Source organism: Ipomoea nil, unplaced genomic scaffold (genome assembly GCF_001879475.1).
Source record: "Ipomoea nil cultivar Tokyo-kokei standard unplaced genomic scaffold, Asagao_1.1 scaffold0322, whole genome shotgun sequence".
Classification (NCBI taxonomy): Eukaryota; Viridiplantae; Streptophyta; class Magnoliopsida; order Solanales; family Convolvulaceae; genus Ipomoea; species Ipomoea nil.
The window spans coordinates 630633-654776 of record NW_017616750.1 but is presented as its reverse complement, the minus strand read 5'-3'; the positions used below and the strand labels follow the sequence as shown (position 1 = coordinate 654776).

The 24144-nt window shown below is 38.6% G+C and overlaps 1 long non-coding RNA gene across 1 annotated transcript; it reads left to right on the top strand.

Moving 5' to 3' along the window:
- Positions 1 to 7574: 7574 nt before the first annotated feature.
- On the top strand, positions 7575 to 22442 carry LOC109171617. Its single transcript, XR_002052627.1, has 3 exons — positions 7575 to 7846; positions 17355 to 17360; positions 22432 to 22442. It is a non-coding gene; the product is annotated as an uncharacterized LOC109171617 (long non-coding RNA).
- Positions 22443 to 24144: the final 1702 nt, after the last annotated feature.

The following is a 24144-nucleotide window of genomic DNA, read 5'->3' as shown; positions in this document are numbered from 1 at the left end:
TCTATGCAACATTATAAAGGTGTGAAGGATGTATGAGAATTAGTAAATTAATGGTTTAGCGGGGCAAATAATTTGAGAAAGTTGTATCAGTTATCTCAAGATTTTCATCGACCAACTCAGAAAGGGCGAGACATCAGGGATTACTATTATGACTTTAAAAATGTGAGTGAGGCATTGTGTACTGCTATGCCAATTACTAATGATGTGGATAAAATGAAAAAGCAACGTGATCAATTGCTTGTCTTTAGTTGGATTTCTGGGTTGGATAAGGAGTATGATGTTTTGAAATCCTAGTTGCTTGGGAATAAGGAGTTGGAATCAATAGACCAAGTTTTCGCTATGGTTCAAAATGCATCAACTAATCCTAATACTGATGGTATGTCGGAGAAACACGTCTTTCTCTCATAGGGAGATAATGGTAATGAGAGTGCCACTGGTTAAGGAAGCCAGTTTAGGAGACATAATAGAGGGTGCAGAGGAGGTCGAGGATAGAGGGTTTGCTTTAATTGTGGAGAACTCGGTCATATGCGCAACCAATGCCCACACCTCTCCGACCACAAGAGATTTGCTAACTCTGCCTCTAAACAAGAAGGGAACATGGTCATGATGACTGATGAAAAATTGACTCTGTTTAATCAATTGAAAGCGTCTTCCTCGCAACCTCCTGCTAATCCAGAGACTTTGATGTTTCCCTCAGCTACCTTTGTTCAAACAGGTAGTCCCATTACTTGTGTTTCGTCCTCGTCTCGACAATGGGTCATTGATTTTGGAACCAGTGACCATATGTCAGGTAATCTAAGTATGTTTTCTGAATATTGTTCCTTTCAATATGGTACTACAGTTATCTTAGTAGATGGTTCATCCATCTCTGTTTTAGGTAAAGTTAATGTGAATGTCAGTTCGTTATTGTCTCTTTTTCTGTGTTATATCTTCCAAATTTCCCATTCAATTTGTTGTCAATAAGTCAAATTACCCGAAAACTAAATTGTTGCGTCATGTTCTTCCCTAGTTATTGTTTATTTCTGGATCTTTTGACGAAGAAGGTTATTGGTAAGGAAATTGGTGGGCTGTACGTGTTAGAACAATTGTCTAAGGATTTTGGAGGTATTCCGGTTGGTTTGTTGGGCAGTACGTCTCCTTTGCAGTTGCATTTCCAGTATGGTCACCCACCTATATCTATCTTAAAGAAGTTGTGTCTGGGTTAAAATCTTTATCTACCTTGCAGTGTGAGTCATGTGAACTTGCTAAACATTGTCGGGTTCCTTACCCTCCTAGAGACAATAATAGAGTACAATCTTCATTTCAATTGATTCATTCAGATGTATGGGGTCCATGTCGAGTAGTATCAAAGTCTGGGTTCAAATACTTTGTAACTTTCGTAGATGATTTATCTAGGCACACTTGGTTATACCTCATGAAATCTAGAGATGAATTGTTTGAGATCTTTTGTAATTTCTATGCTAAGGTCAAAACTCAATTCAATAAAGTGGTTCAAATTTTGCAGAGTGATAATGGGTCTGAATATTTTTCTTGCCCTTTTTTCGAGTTATATGAGTCAAAATGGGATGGTACATCAATCGTCTTGTGTTAGCACTCCTCAACAGAATGGCGTGGCAGAACGTAAAAAATCGCCATCTATTGGAGGTTGCTCGAGCCTTGTTGTTTCAGATGAAAGTTCCCAAAATATTATGGGTAGATGCGATTCATACATTGTGTTTCTTAATATACCGCTTACCTTCGAGAGTCCTTGAGGGTCAAAGTCCTTGTCACTTTATCTATCTATCCAAACCATCATTCTCCCTTCCTCATAAGGTGTTTGGGTTCACTTGTTTTGTCCAGGATGTTTGCCCTCAAAGGGGAAAACTTGATCCTAAGTCACTAAAATTTATTTTCTTGGGGTATTCGAGTACTCAGAAAGGGTATTGTTATTATTCCCCATATTTGGGATGATACTTAGTCTATGTTGATGTCTCCTTCTTTGGGAGTACCATATTCAGTGAGGTTCTCTCTGACCCATCTGATTGTAGCCCAGTGTTAGATGATTTCCTTACATACACTGTGTGACTATTCCTCACTCCATAGGAAGGGTTGAGACTATGCCTCATGTTACACAGGTTTATCACAGGCGGCTGAGAGATCGAGGTTGAAACACACGTAGCCCCACCAGTACCACCAGCGAACCCTCCCTTACCAAAATCTTCGTCAACGGATATGGATCTTCCTATCGCCCTTCGAAAAGGTAAACATCGTTGTGCTCATCCCATTTCATAATATGTTTCATATGCCAATTTGTCGTCTTCTTCACGTGCTTTTGTGTCCCAGTTAGAGACTGTCGCTGTTCCGAAGTTTGTGAGTCAAGCTATGTCTAATGATGGTTGGAAGCGTGCGATCATAGAAGAGATGATCGCTCTTGAGGAAAACCAGACATGGGATCTGGTACGTCTTCCACCTAGTAAGGTTGCTATTAGCTGCAAACCTGATGGCTCTGTTGCGAGACTCCAGGTGCGCCTCGTGGCTAAGGGGTATGCACAGACATACAGTATAGATTATACCGAGACATTCTCTCCAGTAGCCAAGTTAACCTTTGTGCACATATTTATTTCTTTGGCAGCTACTAATCATTGGCCCATGTACCAGCTTGATGTAAAGAATACCTTTTGCTTGAGGAGGTCTATATGGAGCAACCGCCAGGGTTTGTTGCTTAGGGGGAGTTTGGGAAGGTGTGAAAACTGAAGAAGTCTCTATATGGGGTGAGGCAGTCTTCGCGTGGCAATGCAGCTATTGAGTTTGGAATGCAGAGGAGTGCGTATGATCACACTGTCTTTTATAAACATACTAACTACAGGTGTGTTTTGTTGATTGTGTATGTAGATGACATTGTAATCACAAGTAGTGATGTAGGCAGAATCGATGTTCTCAAATCCTTTCTTAGAACTGAGTTTCATACTAAATATCTGGGAGTGCTGAAATACTTTATGGGGATTGAAGTTGCACACTCCAAAAAGGGCATATTTCTCTCACAAAGGAAGTATTTGTTGGACCTGCTCAGTGAAGAGGGGCTACTTGGATCAAAGCCGTGTGATACGCCTATGGATTAGGGTGTGAAGTTGTTGGAAGGTGAGGGGAGCCATTTAAAGATCCGGAAATATATAGGAAGTTAGCAGGAAAGTTGAATTACCTCACGATTACCCGTCCATATATTGCATATCCAGTGGGTGTGGTTAGTCAATTCATGAGTGCACCTATGCAAACTCATTGGGAAGCAGTTATTCGAATTGTGAAGTATCTAAAGGGTGCTCCTAGGAAAGGGGTTCTTTACGCTGACCACAAGTATATGCATGTTGTGGCGTTCTCTGATGTAGATTGGGCTGGGTCACCTAGTGACTGAAAGTTTGTGACAGGCTATTGTATGTTTGTGGGAGGAACTTTGGTTTCGTGGAAGAGTAAGAAGCAGAATGTGGTGTCGCGTTCAAGTGCGGAGTCTGAATACAGGGATATGGCCCATGTGGCTAGTGAAATAGATTGGGTGCATAATATTCTAAATGAAGTGGGTGTGGAATTGAAGTTACCCATAGATTTGTGGTGTGATAATTGTGCTGCGATACATATTGCAAATAATCCAGTTTTTCACGAGCGGATGAAGCATATTGAGGTTGACTGCCATTCTATATGGGAGAAGGTGGAAAAAGGTCTAATATCTATTGTGCACGTTCAAAGCGGTGATCAATTGGCTGACATATTCACGAAAGGGCTTAGTAGGAGTCGGATTCTATATATATGTAACAAGTTGGGCATGTTTGATATTTATGCTCCAACTTGAGGGGGAGTGTTAGTAGGTTGTTAGGGAATTTCTCTTAGCTTATCATTCATCAACTTTTAGTATAAACACTTCAGTATATACATTCTACAGATATCTTATATTCTTATATCTTAAATTTGTTGTCTTTCCAACTAATATTGTGAATCTTATAATTTGCTGCCCTTGCCCCCTTGATGAGTTTTTGGCCCCTAACACTGTTATGAAATATGGTGAACTGGTGAAGTGGTAATGTTCTATACTTCGGTTTAGAGGCTGGGTAACTTACTAACTTGTAAGTTGGTAAAGTTGCTGCCTTTGGCATTGCTGTAAATCTAGTAATGTTATCTTTTGATATATTAATTTGACAAATTATATTATGGCAATGATGAAGCTTCCACCTATGATCTGAAATAAGGATTAAGCTGGTATGTTGCTCAATGTTCATGGTGGCATTGTAGCAATTTGTCCTTAATCCAGACATTGATATGGACAAAATGCTTACTGAGCCAACTTCATAATCTTATTTATTATTAAGTAATTATTATTGTTATTTATTTCCTTTACTAATTTTAACAAAGTTTTAACAGGAAGAAGAGTATGATTAGGGGTGTTAGCGAACAGAGCTTTCGGCAAACTACTCGTGTTCGTGTTCGGTAAGCGTTCGTTAATGTTCGTTTGTTAAGGTAAACGAACATTAACAAACAAAATTTAGAGCTCGGTTAATAAACGAACAGAGCTTGAACAATTGTAAGCTCGTTTGTTAAGAGATCGTGAACAAGCTCGTTTGTGTTCGTTTACTAATGTTCGTGAACAAGCTCGTTTATGTTCGTTTAATAATGTTCGTGAACGAGCTCGTTTATGTTCGTTTAATAATGTTCGCGAACATGTTCACAAACATATATATTATATTATATTATATTATATTATATTAATTATTATATATATTAATTATTATATATATTTATATAATAATATTAAGTAATAAGTTCTTTCATTAGGAATTTAGGGACTAGGGCTTTTTCAAATCTTCGCAGTCTCAGTCGCCACACCTCCACCTGCTTCTCCGCTCACACCTCCACCTGCTCAGCCGTCCGCCGTAGCCACCTGTCCAGCCGTCCACCGTAGCCACCTGCCCAGCCGTCCGCCGTCCGTCGTAGCCACCATCCAAGTGAACGCCGACCGAGAACACTAACTAGCTGTTGGATCCAAGCCATGCTTCCATTCTGAAATTCACAACAGCTACAGCTGGCCAACCTTCAAGGTATGATTATCTCAATCTTGTTTAGGGAGTAGGGACTTGTTTTATTTTCTCTATGCTTACAGCTTATTCTTTAGGGACTTGTTTTATTATTTTTTTTTTTTGTTTTTGTACAACCTTCAACCTACTTTATTTATCTGATTTTCTTTAGGGACTTGCAGCTGTTGTTTTGTTTTTGTTGTTTTTTTTTTTTTTTTTTTTTTTTTTTTTTTTTTTTTTTTTTGTTTGTACTTTTTTCTATCATCTTACAGAGTTACAGATTACGTCTAGCCAGCTGTTATTGAAATTATTTTTTCAATCTGATGCTTATTTTCATAAATGTTTGGTTGAGTTTTAATTGCTATCTGATTTACTATGAAAAGTGAAAAAAAAAATTTCAAATAGATTTTTAATTGGTAATCTGATGCTTATCTTCATAAATATTTGGTTGAGTTTTAATTGCTATCTGATTTACTATGAAAAGTGAAAAAAAAATCAATAGATTTTTAATTGGTAATCTGATGCTTATCTTCATAAATATTTGGTTGAATTAATTAAACAATCTGATGCTTATCTTCATAAATGTTTGGTTGAGATTTAATTGCATTCATGCTTGAGTTTTAATAATGACCTTGATTATTGTTTATTGAAAATTAATCCTATTGTTTAATTCCCAGATCTCTTGCTTGCCTAGTGACTACTGCAATCTTCTTCGAAGCTATAAAAACACACACGGTAATTTTTTTTTTTTTTAGAGATTAATATTGTTGAGTTTAGATTCACTGTAGAACTAGTATGCCACTTTGACATTGTATTTGTGTGTTTATTTATTCTTTGAATTTTCTTGTTGAGCTTGTTGGATAACTGGACAAGATGAAGAAGAACAATATAACATATTGTACTATGTCAATGTGGTAGTATTCTGTATTCTCAACTTTTGTTTTCATTTTTTTTTTTTTGCATTATAGAAAGAATATAACATATTGTATACATTTTTTTAAATACTTGTTTGTATGATAACTATGTCTTACGAAGATTACAACACAATTGATGAACCTTCAAGTCCAAGTGTTGGTTCTTCAACAATACCTATTGAAATGGAAGAACTAAACCCAACACTAAATCATCCAAATGTGGAAATTATTGGATTTGAAGGGGATGTTGATAAAGACATTGGCAAAGAAGTTGAAGAAGTGGAAGGAGAAGGTGAACCTTATAAGAAGAAGCAAAGGAAAAAATCATCAGTTATTTGGCAGGAAATGACAGTGGTGAGACTTGAGAATGGGGAAGAAAAAGTGCAATGCAATCATTGCCACATTAAATTGAAAAAACAAAAGGATGGCACAACTACACAATATAAAAGACATTTAGACAATTGCATAAAACGCAGAATCAATCTTTCAGGGCAAAGGAACATTTGTGTGGTTCCATCGACACAAAAATCGGAGAGTGTCAGTGGTGTTCAGAGTTGGAAGTACGATCAAGCAAGGATGAGGGAGGTTATATCTCACATGATTATGGTTCATGAATTGCCATTTTCGTTTGTTGAGTATGAACTCTTCAACATAGTCATGCAATCTGCAAGTCCATATTATGAGCGAATTGGTCGAACAACAACCACAAAAGATTGTTGGTCAACTTATGAGCTAGAAAAGAAACGAGTGCAAGGATTGTTGAATTCAGTTGACAAAATTAGTATCACAACTGACATATGGACATCAAATCAGAACATTCAATACATGGTGATAACTGCTCATTTTGTGGACATGGACAGTAAGTTGCAGAAAAGAGTTCTAAACTTTGTTGAAGTGCTTCCCCCGCATACCGGTACATGTGTTTGTGATGCAATATACAAATGCTTGCAAGGATGGGGTATTGAAGAGAAAGTGTGGACAATCACGGTGGATAATGCTTCCTATATGATTCAGTTGTGAGGTTGTTGCATGATTCTCTTTCTTTTCATACAACTTTGCCACTAGATGGTAAGTTGTTTCATGTGCGTTGTTGTGCACACATATTGAACATTCTTGTGCAAGATGACCTTTCTGAGATTAAGTCTATTATTGAAAATGTCAGAGATAGTGTCAAGTATATTAGTGCCTCACCTCAACGGTTGCATAGTTTTAATGAGATTTGCAAACAGCTCTAGGTGCCTAACAAGAAGTTGATTTTAGATTGTTGCACTAGGTGGAATGCAACATTTGCTATGTTGTCTTGTGCTTTGGATTTTAAGCAAGTATTTCCTCGGTATCAACTTCGAGATCCAAATTACAAATGCTTGCCTTCTGAGGATGATTGGCAAAAGGTTGAAGCTCTTTATTGGTGCATTTCAATGAAGTTACTAAAATTATCTCAGGTAATTTATTATACAGTTCTAAACTTTATATTATAACTTCCATATATGATTGTTATATAATTAACGTATTTGTTTTTTGAATATAGGTTCTGAATATCCAACAGCAAATTTGTTTCTTCCTGAACTATATAACATCAAAGAAATTCTCAGTCAAAAGTCTCAAAGTGTAGAGTATTATATACAGGAGGGTGTATATATTTGTGAAGGAGATTCTGCTGAATTTAATGCATTGGATTGGTGGAAGTCAATGAACTTGAAGTTTAGAGTATTATCCAAAATGGCATGTGAAATCTTATCAATTCCAATCACAACGGTTGCTTCAGAGTCAACATTTAGTGCTGGTGGTAGGGTTATTGATACATATCGGGCATCTTTAGGGACCGATACTGTCCAAATGCTACTTTGTGGAAGTGATTGGTTGCGTAAATAATATGATATGAAAAGAAAGCCAAAAGTAAGTATTGTCAATTCTTTTATTATATCATTTATTTTTAATACTGTTTATGTTATATAACAATATATTATATATCATTTAATGTAGTTTACTGAAGATGTGAAGACTATATCACTGGAATGAACTTGAAGTTAAGGTATTAAGCTTTTGGGATGATGGATGCAGAATATAAATATATCATGCTTTATGTTTTTATGTTTTGGCCATGTTTTGGCTTGTAATGTGAGCAGACAAATTATGTGGACTTGGATTTTTATTTTGATATTAGATGCCACGAGTGGACTTATTAAGTTATTTGTATTAGTTTTGTAGTTGTGTTGTTTGTTTGATTATTGTTCGTGAACGTAGATTATTTATTGTTCACGAACGAATTGTGATCATGAACATATGCATGTGTTTGTTACTTTGTTTATTAAGTGTTAATGAACATGTTCATGAACGTAAATAACTATGTTCGTGAACGTGTTTGTTAACGTTAACGAACACATTTGCGAATGTGTTCACGAACGTTAACAAACACGTTCGCGAACATGTTCGTTAACGTTAACGAACACGTTCGTGAACGTGTTCGCGAACGTTAACGAACACTAACGAACGCTTAACAAACGAACACGAACAGGATTTTCAAAAACCTTAACAAACGAACATGAACACGAACACTCCAAATTCCTTAACAAACGAACACGAACAACCTCCGTTCGTTTATGTTCGGTTCGTTAACAGCCCTAAGTATGATACTAGGAATCTAAGATGGCTTCTTTTTGATGATTTCTGAATGATGGATTGTCAATCAGTAAATCAGTAAATCTGTATTATGTAATGTGGATCTGTATTCTGTAACTCTGTAACAGTGTAAATCATTAAATCTGCCTAGTTTTTGCCTTTTTGGAATTTGATTTGACATTTTTGCTTGTAAGTTATACATTTGTAATGTGTACAGTGTACTTTTGTATGTACACTTGTTTTAGAATTTAGATTTTAGTATTTTACTAGTAACTAGTTTAAGATTTAGATTTTAATTATATTTACTTTATACTAGTTTTTTTACGCGCATTGCATGATTGTGATAATGTCTAATGTTTTTTATTAAATAATTACTTTAAATTAAGTATATTAAGGCAAGATTATATTAGAATTGTTCATGCATAGATAATTGAATCTTGAATTTGCATATTTAAATATGTAATTCTAAGTTTACAAATGCAAGATAATACAATCAAGATTGATTATAATTGTCAATATTATAATTGTTTTGGTATGGTTGAAACCAAATACGAGACATAAGGGTGAACAAATAAAAATTAGAGCATAAAATATTAAATATATACTACGATTGAAGAGTTAACTGCTGATTGCCAAACAAGGACATTGCGAGGTAGTTTCCCACTTCAATTTGTTGTGTGATTTGAATACTCTTTTTGTCAACAAATCCCGTAGTTAATATGATTGGCTTAATTATATTTTTAAGTTTTTTTAAACAATTATCATCATCATCATCATCATCATCATCATCATCATCATCATCATCATCATCATCATCATCATCATCATCATCATCATCATCATCATCATCATCATCATCATATCTGTTGGTTTTAGGGTTTTTGGGCCCAGGGAGGTCCAACACAACCTTGGTTGGTGGATATACCTTTCAATAAAGCTACTAAAAATAGAAAGGAGCAAACAATTTTGGTGAACGTGTGTCCCTATTCTTGGGGCATGGACTCGCCCCTTTTACAATCTCGGAGGGACCTTTATATATCAGGCCCTCCTTTAATTCAGACTTAAAATACATATTAAAGGATTTGACTACTCAATTATACTTGAGGGTCGTTGGGCTGCCGTTACTGGGCCTCCCAACGGCTCTTTTGACAGGGCTCTTCAATACCTCCTTAAATGCCTTCCAACAGCTCTTTGTCACTTCTGTCGACCGAGTCCCTGTTCCGACCTTGGGGTCGGCCCGGCTCCTTGACTCGGTCCAGGTTTCTTTCGGGCTTTACTACTTTTTGGGCCTCTACTCTTTCCCTTGGGCTGCCCCTTATTCTCTTTGGGCTTCCCAATTCTTCTTGGGTCGGGGTCCACACCCCATCAATACCCTTAGGTCCTTTTACATGTTAATCTAAATAGCTAATGTAACACCCCGTGTTACGGCCTTTCAAACCCGGATTAATTATGAAATTAATCCCGTTAATAAATAATTAATAAGAACTTAAGTTGGTTAGGATTCCCGTAATTAATTAATGTGGTCGACGGAGGACCGTGGACCCTTGTTTATAATAAAGACTTTAAGTCTGTTAGGAATAAAGAAAGTGGGTCTTTACTACCCAGATTCTAATTAGGACTCCTAGCTCTATAAATAGGGGATTAGAAAGCAACTAGAACCCTCTCATCCCTCATAACTCTAAATACGCGGATTGACTGGGAAACCTAGCAAAAGGAATTCCCCACCACCAAGCCTAGGGAAGCCAACCGGGAAGAAATCTTGGAAAAGAACCTTAATAGCCAAGGGATGATTAATTAAGGCTATGAGGTAACTCATGTCTTACAAAACCTATTTTCCTTGCTATATCTTATTTATTGGCTCATTTGATAATCGTATGTGTGATTCTGTGATTGAGTCTTGATAGAGCTTTGCCTAGGGTTTATGTTATGTTTATTTGATAATTTTGATTGGTCTTGATATCTATAATTGATTATATGCATGATCTTGGGTTCGGGTTTGTCTAGAGCTTGTCTTTAGGATTGGTATGTGGTTTCTTGTTATTCTTGAGAATCTTGATGTTCTTGCATGATTAGGAATTGATTCTTGAATCTTGATATGTTAGGAGCATGTATTTAGGATTTGATTGGGTTGGTTTCTTGGCTTAATTCGTGTGGTTTAAGTTCGTATTGTTGTTGTTGTGTGTTGGGATGTATTTCGACTTGGTTTTGGGTTTAATTGAGGAATTCCTGAGTTGAGAAAAATGCCAAGATACCATCATACCAGTGGGGGGACGATCCCCCACCAGACCACCCGCCAGTACAAAGACGTCGTACCAGCGGGTGGCCGGCGGGTGGTTGACCACCCGCCGTGTACCCGCTGGTACACAACTGCGTACCGGCGGGTGGTCCCGCTGGTACAGGGCGGCGCGTCGTGATGTTTTACCCCGTTTATTGTTTCCCGTGCCCCGTTGTGTCTCGTTTGATGTTTATGAGTCTCGTTCAATATCTCGGGTACCGTTTTAGGAGTTGTGAGCCGTGGTTATTGCATGTGGGTTAAGTTAGTATCCCGTTGGCATAGGATGAGAATTGTGTGATCCCATGTGTGTCTTGTGGGTGTCTCGTTATCTTGGGAAGTAGAGCTTAGGTTGTATCTGGTGGGTTGCGTGTTTATGATATTGTCGTTTGTTGATAGAAGTCTATGTGATTACTGTGCCTTCCTTGTGATTACCCCTTGCTATGTGTTGATGTGTATTGGTTGTTGTTGCTATTGCGCAATGGCCACTGTTGTTGTGCGTGTGTTGATTGATTGATTGAACATGATGAGAAAGAGATGTGATAGATGGAAAAGAATTGTTGGAGTTTGGCACAACGAGTGCCTGGTTATGGTGCTAAAGGCCCAGACCATTCGGTTATTGTGTTAAAGGCACGGATCACCCTTTGACTTGCTTGCTAAAGGCATGGGTCAGGTTATAAGCGCTGTGGTGTCATCTCTTCGTGGTATATGCAAGACCCCTTGGTAGTGGTGCTAGAGGCACGGATCATGAGTTAATGGTACTGCGGTGCTATCAGATTGGTGGCATGTTGGTGATATGTTGGAGGGGAGCCATGAAGTGCTCCAGAGGGATAGGGGGTGGAGTTACTAGGGTGGCCTGGATGTGCCTGGATGTAGAGGTTGGAACTGATATAAGGATTGAAAGGAGAAATGGTTGGAACTTGGTATAAGGCTGGATTGTGATATTGTTGTTGTTGTTCTCATTGCTTGTTGTTGTGCCTTGTTGTTGTCATTGTTTGTTATTGTTGAGCCTTGTGATTATCTTATCTCGCGAATTAGGACGCATGCTAGTATCTTTATGATGATTCGTACTGTTATGCTTGTCATTGAGTCTTGAGTCTTATCTTGGTTTTAAAGCTAGAGTTTGCTTAGGATTATATATGTATTCCGGTTCCAAAATGGTTTTCTTATATCTACCTATATTGTACTTAACGCGTGTGAGTGGGTTACCAGCATTATTCACTGACGGTTGTTACAGCGTATATTTTTCAGGTACAGATCAGTAGCTTTGGAATGCGCTAGATGGATATGAGAACCTAGCTTAGATAGTTTAGTATTGATAGTTGGCCTGCGTGCCTTGTCTTGTACTCGGTTATGGATTTATGGATTTATGCCTCGTTTAGTTAGCTTAGCTTGTGCATCTGAGTTCTCTAGCTTAGATGTGGCATAGCACCCCGACTCTTATGCTTAGTTTATGCTCTGCTTGGGATTTAATGTTAGATTCGCCTTTATTTCGTAAGCTTTAAATGTTTTGATTATTAGGGGTGTTACAGTTGGTATCAGAGCCTAAGTTCGACCTTAAGAACAATGTCCTTAAGATAAGACTTTAGGATGTTAAAGCTCGAACTCTTGGTATTTATGCATTTAGGACGCTAAGAGTTAGACTTTAAGGATCTAGGTCGCCCCTAGGATAGTACTCTAAGTTCGAGACCTTAAGATGTTTAGCTTTAACAATAGGTGTGTAAACACTTAAGACTCAGGAATTCTAGGACGCGCGGTGAGATTGTGAGTTTATTTATCGCTTTCTGCTCAGCTTACCTTTGACTTGCCCTGTGTTTAGTTTAAAACTGCTTATAGTTAAGGCACCCCAGTAAGTGTGTCAACCCTTGACTTACATCCACGACGAATGTTAACTCTGTAGAATTGGGAATGTCACCTACAAGGAACCACACAAGGACCCCCGAGCCCCCTGCACACGAACAGATAAAGCAGAACTTACAACAGTTAACTCAAATCGCCCAAACCCTAAGTAGCGCCATCCTAAACAACAATAATTGACCACCCTCAACCGGGGGCCATGATGTGGCTCGCCAAGTGTCAAACCATCGCCCACCTATTTTCGCAGGAGAAGAAGACCCTGCAACACTCGAGGAATGGATCCGAACGTTCGACAAGATCTTTGAGGTAGTAGGATGCTCAGAGGAACGCCGCGTCGAGATGGCCTCATTCTACTTCGGACATGAGGCTGACCTGTGGTGGGTCAATGAAGGCCCTACCTATAGATAGGAGACGAATTTCAACTTGGAAGCCTTAAAGACTAAGTTGCGGGAACGATTCTACCCCTCTCACCTAAGGGCAGCCATATACGAAGAGCTCCTTCACCTAAAGCAGGGACTCTCTACGGTAATGGACCTACCACAAGAGGTTCCTAGAACTGGCTCGTTTCGCACGAGAGTTGGTGCCCACGGAGACAACTAAAGTGGAGAGATTCGTGGCCGGACTCAACTTTGAGGCAAGGAAAGCCTTGACGGTAAACAAACCAAGGACTCTCAACGAAGCTTATGCCAGCGCCGCCGACCTCTATCGAATACAATTGCTACAACGTGGGGCTCAGGAACATGTAAGGAGGAAGAATGACGGAAGTGGGGGCCCCAACTTCAAGAGAGCAAAAAGTAATTCCAACGTGAGGGCGACTAATCAACAGACCCAAGGGTCGCCGAAGAGGAGCATCGAGACGAGCGAAGGACAATTCCTTTGTCGGAGATGCGGTAAGGACCATCGGGGCAAGGATTGTCAAGGGTATGCCTTGCGGTGCTTCTATTGCGGGGAAAGCGGCCACAAGGCCTTCCAGTGCCAACGACCCGCAAGCACGAGACCGCCATTCGGAGGACAAACAAACAACCCGAATAACCAAGAGAACTATGGAGCGCCCGAAAAAGTGTTTGTCATGAGTCGCACCCAAGCTGATATCGAAACCAAGGCTGAAGTCGGGGTTGGAAACGAAGACGTACCTCTAGGAGGCAGAGACCCCGCGAACCAATTGGGGGAAAACTCGGAAGAAGAATTCTGTTTAGGATAGGGCGGATGAAATTCTTGTACACCACCCCTCCTCTTACTTAGTTCGACTATTTGGAATCCTCGTGTTTTGAATAAAGTTAGCTAGTTAGTTCGACCAGTTTAATCTTCTTACCCCATCCCTTCGGCTAAATTAGAAATTTATTCATGCCTCTTATAACCCACAAACCAATATTTGATAAAACTAAAGAATACTACCACCAAATCTAGAATCGGGATTTTTCCAACCTTACTTAATGTAAAGCTAATAAGATTTGAACACTCAACCTTCCACCACCAAGATCAAGAACTTAACCACTAAACCACAAATGTTTCTTAAAACTTAAAAGATACAAAACCTTCTTGAACCCCAATTCAAATCCCTAAATTCTCAAATCCCCAAATCAAAAATCCTTCTTCCTCCCTTTATTCTCTCTCCTTCTCTCTCCCTCTCCATCAGCCAAAAACCACCCCCCAAACCCGTCGAACTCCCGGCCACCGAACGCCAGCCACCCAGTCGCCAACCGTCAATCGCCCGCTGCCACCGCACCACCTCCCGCAACCTCACCGACCGCCCGAACGACACACCACGCCACCACCGCTGCCGCGTTGCAACAGCCGCACGACCATCGCCATCCCCTCGTCCCAACTCCAAGACCTCCGCCACAGTCGCACCGAACGCGGAAACCACCACCGTCGTCGTTGCACATCGGAAACGCTCGCCGTGAAAGCCTCGCCGGAAACTTCGTCGGAAAAAACGAAGCCCAACCACAAATTCCAACGATGCTGAGGAGACCCACCAATGCCCGAGTTCTGGAATGGAACAATGCCGATTACACGATGTTGGGAAGTAAAGCACTTGAACCCGATCAATTATCTCAAGAATTGGTCGATATGCTTAAGTTTCAAGGACTGTTGGAAACGTTCTTAGAAATAAAGAACGATACATACCCCGAACTAGTGAAAGAGTTTTACTGCTACTTGGTAGCCACCAAGCACGGGGACAAATTAGAAATCACTTTCAAAGTCCGAGGCAAAGAAATAGCACTATCTGAAAACCGTTTGTCCAAACTCCTAAAACTGACCGCCACGGGCGTATCGGAGTATGACCGGAAGGCTTGGATTGGTACCCGAAATAGGGGGTACAAAGATTATCTGAGTTATTTGTTGGGAAGGGAAGACAGTTTCACTTCGGCCGCAATGCCAATCAATAGGTTGTTAACCGCCGAACAGAAAATCCTGGTCATGATTGTGACGGACAGCTTGTTGTCCAACAACAACAAATGTAAGGATGTGGGAAGCCTTGATTGCACCTTTGCCTACTTACTTAAACATAAGATCAAATTCAATTTGCCCGCCCTTATGCTAAAGCACATGGAGTTTTGCAAATCTAGCAATCGGCTCAGCCTACCCTACGGGATGATTCTAAGCTGGATTATGGAAAGAAAAGGGATAGACATAAGCCGGACCGAATTCAAGCGCATGGGCGGGATGACCTTCAACGCTCAAAACCTCTGTCGCAACGACATCTACCATGTCGGAGAGGGACAATACATCACCCTCGAGGAGGTTTGCATGAAACCCGCTGAAGAACAAAGGCTACTGGTTGACCAGTTGGGGATCACAAACAAGAAAATGAAACAAGCAGTCCAAGAGGACGAGGAGCAGGAGGAACAAGAAGAGGAAGACACGGAACCAAGAAACGCGGGACCCACCCAAGGACAGGGAAGAACCGAGGAGACCACAATCGAAGACCGTGTTGTGGCACTACTCATGAGGCAGAATCAGCTCATGGAAGAGGGATTTGCCTCTTTGAGGGTTGAGGTCGGCACGATAAACCGAAGAGTGTCCGCAATTGAAACCATGCTAAGGGCACACGGGACCTCTGGGGCCTCTAGTTCAGGAACCGGGAACCAAGTTAAACCTAAAATCTTAAATCTCACTTATCTTCCGATTTGATCCAAGCATGAACTGTGCCTAGTAGACAACGATCATGCGTAACGAGTTCCAAAATTACGTGCAACCCTATGCTATGCCCGGAAACCAGGGAAATAATCTATGTCTAAGCTTCGGGGACGAAGTTTCTCGTAAGGGGGGAGGGTGTAACACCCCGTGTTACGGCCTTCCAAACCTGGATTAATTATGGAATTAATCCTGTTAATAAATAATTAATAAGAACTTAAGTTGGTTAGGATTCCCTTAATTAATTAATGAAGACTTTAAGTCTGTTAGGAATAAAGAAAGTGGGCCTTTACATCCCAGATTCTAATTAGGACTCCTAGCTCTATAAATAGGGGATTAGAAAGCAACTATAACCCTCTCATCCCTCATAACTCTAAATACGCGGATTGACTGGGAAACCTAGCAAAAGGAATTCCCCACCATCAAGCCTAGGGAAACCAACCGGGAAGAAATCTTGGAAATGAACCTTAATAGCCAAGGGAGGATTAATTAAGGCTAAGAGGTAACCCATGTCTTACAAAACCTATTTTCCTTGCTATATCTTATTTATTGGCTCTTTTGATAATCGTATGTGTGATTCTGTGATTGAGTTTGATAGAGCTTTGCCTAGGGTTTATGTTATGTTTATTTGATAACCTTGATTGGTCTTGATATCTGTAATTGATTATATGCATGATCTTGGGTTCGGGTTTGTCTAGGGCTTGTCTTTAGGATTGGTATATGGTTTCTTGTTATTCTTGAGATTCTTGATGTTCTTGCATGATTAGGAATTGATTCTTGAATCTTGATATGTTAGGAGCATGTATTTAGGATTTGATTGTGTTGGTTTCTTGGCTTAATTCGTGTGGTTTAAGTCCTTAATGTTGTTGTTGTATGTTGGGATGTAATGGACTTGGTTTTGAGTTTAATTGAGGAATTCCCGAGTTGGGAAAAATGCCAAGATACCATCGTACCAGTGGGGGGGGGGGGTCTGTGGGGGGACGAACCCCCACCAGACCACCCGCCACTACAAGGGCGCCGTACCAGCGGGTGGTTGACCACCCGCCGTACACCCGCTGGTACGGGGCGGCGCGTCGTGATTTTTTACCCCATTTGTTATTTCCTCGTGCCCCGTTGTATCCCGTTTGATGTTTATGAGTCTTGTTTGATATCTCGGGTACCGTTTTAGGAGTTGTGAGTCGTGGTTATTGCATGTGGGTTAAGTTAGTATCCCGTTGGCCTAGGATGAGAATTGTATGATCCCGTGTGTGTCTTATGGGTGTCTCGTTATCTTGGGAAGTAGAGTTTAGGTTGTATTTGGTGGGTTGCGTGTTTATTATATTGTCGTTTGTTGATAGAAGTCTATGTGATTACTGTGCCTTCCCTGTGATTACCCCTTGCTATGTGTTGATGTGTATTGATTGTTGTTGCTATTGCGCGGTGGCCACTATTGTTGTGCGTGTGTTGATTGATTGATTGAACATGATGAGAAAGAGATGTGATTGGTGGAAAAGAATTGTTGGAGTTTGGCACAACGAGTGCCCGGTTATGGTGCTAAAGGCCCAGACCATTCGATTATCGTGTTAAAGGCACGAACCACCTTTTGACTTGCTTGCTAAAGGCATGGGTCAGGTTATAAGCATTGCGGTTCCATGTCTTCGTGCTATATGCAAGACCCCTTGGTAGTGGTGTTAGAGCTGAGGCAGGGATCATGTGTTAATGGTACTGCGGTGCTATCAGATTGGTGGCATGTTGGAGATATGTTGGAGGGGAGCCATGAAGTGTTCCGGAGGGATAAGGGGTGGAGTTACAAGGGTGGCCTGGAGGTAGAGGTTGGAACTGATATAAGGATGGAGATGAGTAAAGGTTGGAACTTGGTATAAGGCTAGATTGTGATGTTGTTGTTGTTGTTATCATTGCTTGTTGTTGTGCCTTGTTGTTGTCATTGTTTGTTATTGTTGAGCCTTGTGATTATCTTATCTCGCGAATTAGGACGCATGCTAGTATCGTTATGATGATTCGTACTGTTTTGTTTGTCATTGAGTCTTGAGTCTTGATCCTGGTTTTAAAGCTAGAGTTTGCTTAGGATTATATATGTATTCCGGTTCCAAAATGGTTTCCTTATATCTACCTATATTGTACTTAACACGTGGGAGTGGGTTACCAGCATTATTCGCTGACGGTTGTTACACCGTATGTTTTTCAGGTACAGATCAGTAGCTTTGGAGTGCGCTAGATGGACATGAGGACCTAGCTTAGATAGTTTAGTATTGTTAGTTGGCCTGCGTGCCTTATCTTGTACTCGGTTATGGATTTATGGATTTATGCCTTGTTTAGTTAGCTTAGCCTGTGTATCTGAGTTCTCTAGCTTAGATGTGGCATAGCACCCCCGACTCTTATGCTTAGTTTATGCTCAACTTGGGATTTAATGTTAGATTCGTCTTTATTTCGTAAGCTTTAAATGTTTTAAAAATTAGGGGTGGTACAGCTAATTTTTTCAAGTATCTTTTTACCAATCGTTGATATAATTCGCTGGTCAAATCTGCTATTATAATCCGCTAACGCTAACCGCTAACTGCTGATTGTCAAACAAGGACATTGCGAGGTAGTTCTCATTTCAATTTGTTGTGTGATTTGAATACTCTCTTTGTCAACAAATCCCGTAGTTAATATGAATGGATTTATTAATTCTATTTTTAAAATTTTTTCATGGTATTAATAAAATACTTGGTAAATAAATATATAGCATTATTTTGTATTATAACTTTGATATTTAATTAAAAAATAGTGTACAAAAAAGATAATAGACAATGTAGTGAATATAATCAATTGATGAATTTGAATGTAAAGAATTTTTACATTAGAGAAATATAAAGACAATATAACTAATAAAATTATTTCTCTTAATTAATTTATTGATAATGAATATTTTTTTTTTTTTGAATAAAGACATTGTAGACACATAATTCTAAATTAAAGAAATGCATATGTATTATTTTTTGTTGTAACTACTAAATTATTATATTAATTAATGTAATAAGAGTAAAATATAGTATTAATTATGCCAACTTTGATTGGGATGGGGTTCGAACCTAATACCTTTCTTATTGAAATCAATGAGTAAATTAACGGTGAACTAACCGAAATTAACAGAAAAGATAATATTTAACGGAAAAGTTAATGGATAATCATATTCATTAAAAATAAATTAGGAAATCTTAAAAAAAAATTAAAATTTGATCAATCAGAGATATTCATTTAATTAAAAAATTTAACCACCATTTTTTCTACCCATTATAGGCCTAACTCTCTTGGGCTCTTATTAATATATAATAGATTTTCACAGTTTTCTTTCACTTATTTTAATTTTGCTTAAGCCGAGAAATAATCGGATATCCGACTAATCCAACCGAAACCGAACTAAGCAAAAACTGAAAGATTTTATAAAATATTTAGACATGATCGGTTTTAACAAAACCAATAATTCACAATTTATGAATAGCTTAAATTCAAATTAGAACCTTATGGTGATGGTTCGATTCTAGTTTGAACCTTTTTTTTTATTATTAAAAAAAAACATATTTATTATTCTCAACTTTCGAAATAATTCTGAATTGGAGGTTTGGAACCAAAAAAAAAAAAAAAAAAAAAAAAAAAAAAAAAAAAAAAAAACAAGAAGATTATGATAAGTTCAGGTTGATTTCCTAATAAGCATAAGACCCTTGCATGAATGAGGGCGTGCAACAAGCAATGAATTTATAACATGTGTCTTAAATTAAGAGTAAATTTATAACATGTGTCTTAAGACTATGAATTTTTGCATGAATGAGGGAGTGCAACAAACAATGAATTTATAACATGTGGTTTAAGAGTGAATTTATAATGTGTTTTAAGAGTATAAATTTATAGCAAATGATCTTGTGGTCTAGTGGCACCAAGTTGCGGCAATTTATATCCTGTACCACGGCGCGCGTTGTATTATGCGCTCAGATGAAAAACGATGTCGTTTCAATTTTTTTTTTTTTAAATTTCGCGTACCCAGTGTTTGGTAGTTAATTTTTCTTTAAAAAAATCTCATGTTTAAAAATGTACATAATGTTATACTAGAATACACATAATTGTATACATGAATGTACATAATTGTATAACAAAATATACATACTTTTTTTAAAAAAAAAAAAGATAATACATATAATCTAAACATAATATATAATATACATAAACTTTTAACATAATAAACATCAACTCTTAACATAATATACATAAATTTCCTGTTTCGGATGTACATAATTGTATAAAAAAGATATACATGATTGTATAAAAAATGTACATAATTGTATAAACAAATACATATAATTGTATAAACAAATGCACATAATTGTATAAACAAATACACATAATCGCGTCAACTCCCTACATGACTTACCAAAACGACATCATTTTGGGAAGCGTGGGACGCACAGTGCTATGCGCGCCGCGGTGCATGGTATAACGATGGCCAAGTTGCTCTCTTATATAGAAAGTTATGAGTTCGAGCCCAGTGTAGATAGTATCAATCGTTATGCTATGGACCCGTGTCCAGCATGCATGCTGGACACGGTAACGGTGCCGTTAGTGGCACCGTTCTCTTCCACTTTATTATTATTATTTTTTATAATTTCAGACCACTTTGTTATAGGAGTATATGATCATAATTTTATCACTATATGTTCATAATTGTAAGTTCATAATGTCAGAGCTCTGTGTTCATAATTGCATAATTGTACATTTATAATTGCATAACTGTACATTCATAATTCAACAACTGTAAATTCACAATTTTTGAAACTTTATGTTCACAATTTTATAGCTCTATGTTCATAATTGTAAGTTCATAATGTTAGAACTCTGTGTTCATAATTTCATAACTTACATTCATAATTCAATTCCATAATTGTACATTCATAATTGCATAACTGTACATTCATAATTCCATAACTGTACATTCATAATGCCACAAACGAATAACGCCTTTAACGGCGAGACAAAATCAAATTATTATTTTTAACTGAAAGGCTGCGTTTTCCCTTGAAACGACGTCATTTTGGACTCGTGTCCACAGCATAATTTGTCAGATAGTATTTGGTATTGATTCTTTTCTTTGTGCTTCAAATAGAGTGAGTAGTAACAAAAAAAAAAAAAAAAAGAGTATGAATTTGTAACATGTGTATGTTGTGATTTTGTATATCTTGTCTGGTATTGATTCTTTTCTTTGTACTTCAAATAGAGTAAGTACTGAGTAGTAACAAAAAAAGAGTATAAATTTGTAACATGTGTATGTGTTGTGATTTTGTATATCTTGTCTTAATAAGATGTATATGTGTTGTGATTTGTATATATTGTGTCGTGAACCAGTGCACTGACAGATCGTGATAAGTCTAGTAGGTTTAGCTAAAAGCTTAAAGGACAATGTAAGCACTCACCTTGGTAGAATCTTCACAGAGTGGAATTTAAACCCACGCCCTTTCGGACCAGAACCTTAATGTAACGCCTTAGACCAACTCGGCCATCTCAACCTACGTGAGTTCATTTTCAAGAGGTTGTAATATATCAAACTCCAACCTTTTCAGTTCGCGTTTAATGGCGTCATTTCTTCCCCTAAATTCTTTAATCTGTAGTTCTGTACAATACTAAAGTAATTAAAATAATAAAAATAAAAGGATTAAGACACTCCTAATAATGAAGATTCAGAAACTCGGAGTTTAAGGCGGGTGACACGGACGGGTCGAGAAATTTTTTTTATCTGGGGAGGGCCAGGGACGGACTCAGGACGGAATAGTGCCGGGGCCAACTATGATTGAAGTACTAAATCAAATGCATTGATATCCCGTTAACATATCTCAAAATAATCATTATATTACAAATTCAATAAAGTTTAGAATAAATAATTTATAATTGAATCTATATTAAATTATTTTGCAATATGCTTTGTACGGTTGAAAGAATGAAAACATGCACGCATCTTTTAAAAGACTATTGATTATTTCTTGAAAAACCATCTTCACAACATAACAGAATATCAATTGTTTTCTCAAATACATATACTACACAATTGTTACATTATTATGCATTTTAAATTAAATAAACAAAATTTATCACACAACTACAAATTTACATAATTAACCAAACAAATGCACCTTGATATCCATGATTTAGAATCAAACAAAACAATTATTTAAGATAAACAATAGAGTACGAAACAAAAATTAACCAAACAAGTAGTTAGAAACAAAAATAAAAAACAAAAATTAACTTGAAAAATATGCATAGATTTTGTTAATGACAAATTATTTTAGAGTAAATACCAGCTAAGGTCCCTCGAATTTGGTGGCTTCACCACCTATAATCCCTAACTTCCTTAATTACTATACGTGGTCCTCCGAGTTGCGAGATCTGACCTGCTATCATCCTCATGTTAGTTTCTTCCGTCAAAGCCGTCAAAAGTAGGGGTAGAAATGTAATTTGACATCTAAGATTGACGGCAACAATAGAAGACCAACAACCCCACCATCCATGTCTCTTCTTCTCTTCTCATCCACGTTCGTCCTTCTCCATTTCTCTCTCGGCCGGCGAGCAGAAGATGGGAAGCAGCGGATATAGCGACGCTCTCATCTCCTCCGGCGACCTCCGTTCTTCCCGGATCATTATCTTGGACTCCTCCATCGATTTTGTCCGTCGAGGTTGCGACGGGTGAGAAGTGGTCGTGGAAGGCGACACCGGACCACCCCTCCCCTGTATTGGAGAAGAAGGAGTCTGTTGTGACATGGCTGTTCGTGGTCGACGGTCTCTCAGCAGTGGCAATAGCTCGCGGTTTTGTCGGCGGTAGCTGCTGGGATTGGGGCCCTCGGTCGCGGACAACTGCGGACTCAACAGAATAACAATGGACGCTTATATGTATGTAGCAAATACTCACGTGGACTAGGCAGACTCAGGGGAATAATAATGAACACTTCGTTCCATTAGTGCTGTCTAGAATGTTTCAACAACAGAAAACCAGCAGGTGCAATATCATCTGCAATCCTTATCTGTACGGAGAAGGAGGAGTCGGCGAGAGGCTGTATCGGGTATCTTTTGCTAAGATGAAACTGCTGAGTATATGGGAGTCAGACTAGTCAGCGAAAGCATCTCCATCCTTCTTTTGAAAAGTTTATTTAGTCTGTGTTGTTTTGATAATTCAATCACCAAAGACGATCTCAGTAGTCTGCACTCCCTTTTCCGGCCCTTAGTTAGCTCTTTTGTAGCATTGACAGATTGGCTGCATCTTCCATATTTTCCATATTTTTTTCATGCTCTTGACCATCTGTTCAGGCATATAATGGCGGCCGTGGGATAGTGAGAATTGATCTGGAATTAACCAAAGAAGAGCAGCGCAGGTTCTTGATTAAACATTTAAACAAACATATGGTTGGATCATCTCCTTCGAATCTTAGCCTGAAATCCATTAAAAGTTCAAAAATTGTCCACCCACAAAATAATAAAATGATACATACAAGGAAGGGGTGCTCATACCAAACCCATTTTTTGCAACAAATTTGCCCAGATTGAAAATTGAACTCCAAAGCACCGTCCTCCTTTTGAGAAGCTCCAAACTACTCCCCACTTTTCTCCTTTTCCTTGAATCATAATTCTCATCCTTTGCAACAATCTCATCTCCTTTTCCCTCTTCTACTTCATTCTTTACCACCACATTGTCCAGTTTTGCAACAATTGGCTGCAGGGGCAAAGTAAGAGAGTTGAAATCAAACTCAAATCCAAATATAAAAATCAGAATTGCATAATCAAAACAATAATTACGCAGAGCAAAAGATGGAGAGATCCTCCACGCTGTGCTGGAAGCTAAGCTCCACTCAATTTCCACCATACGCACAATCAATTCAAGAAAGAAGGTAGAAGACTGTTTGTAATCTTGTATTAATTTTTTTTTATACAATTATGTACATCCGAAAGGAGGATTTCCACCATACGCACCATACGCCCAATTTGATTCTCATTGGTTGAACAAGAAAGGAGGATTTGAAGAAAATATATGGGGAATTAAAAAGGGGTGGAGAAAGAACAGGAAAACAGAGACGAGGAAGATGAGGCATTATTGTAGCGATGGTGTACCGCAATACCGTTCCTCCATTGGTGCCGCCGCTGGAATCCGCTGCAATTTCATGGACCGGTGTCATTCCGCACTGTAAAATCCGCAGCGCCGCCTCCTCATTGACTACCACCCCGCACCGTAAAATTTGAAACCAGTTCTAATACTCTCAGCTCAACCCGAAGCCGTAGCTTCGATTCTCGAAGG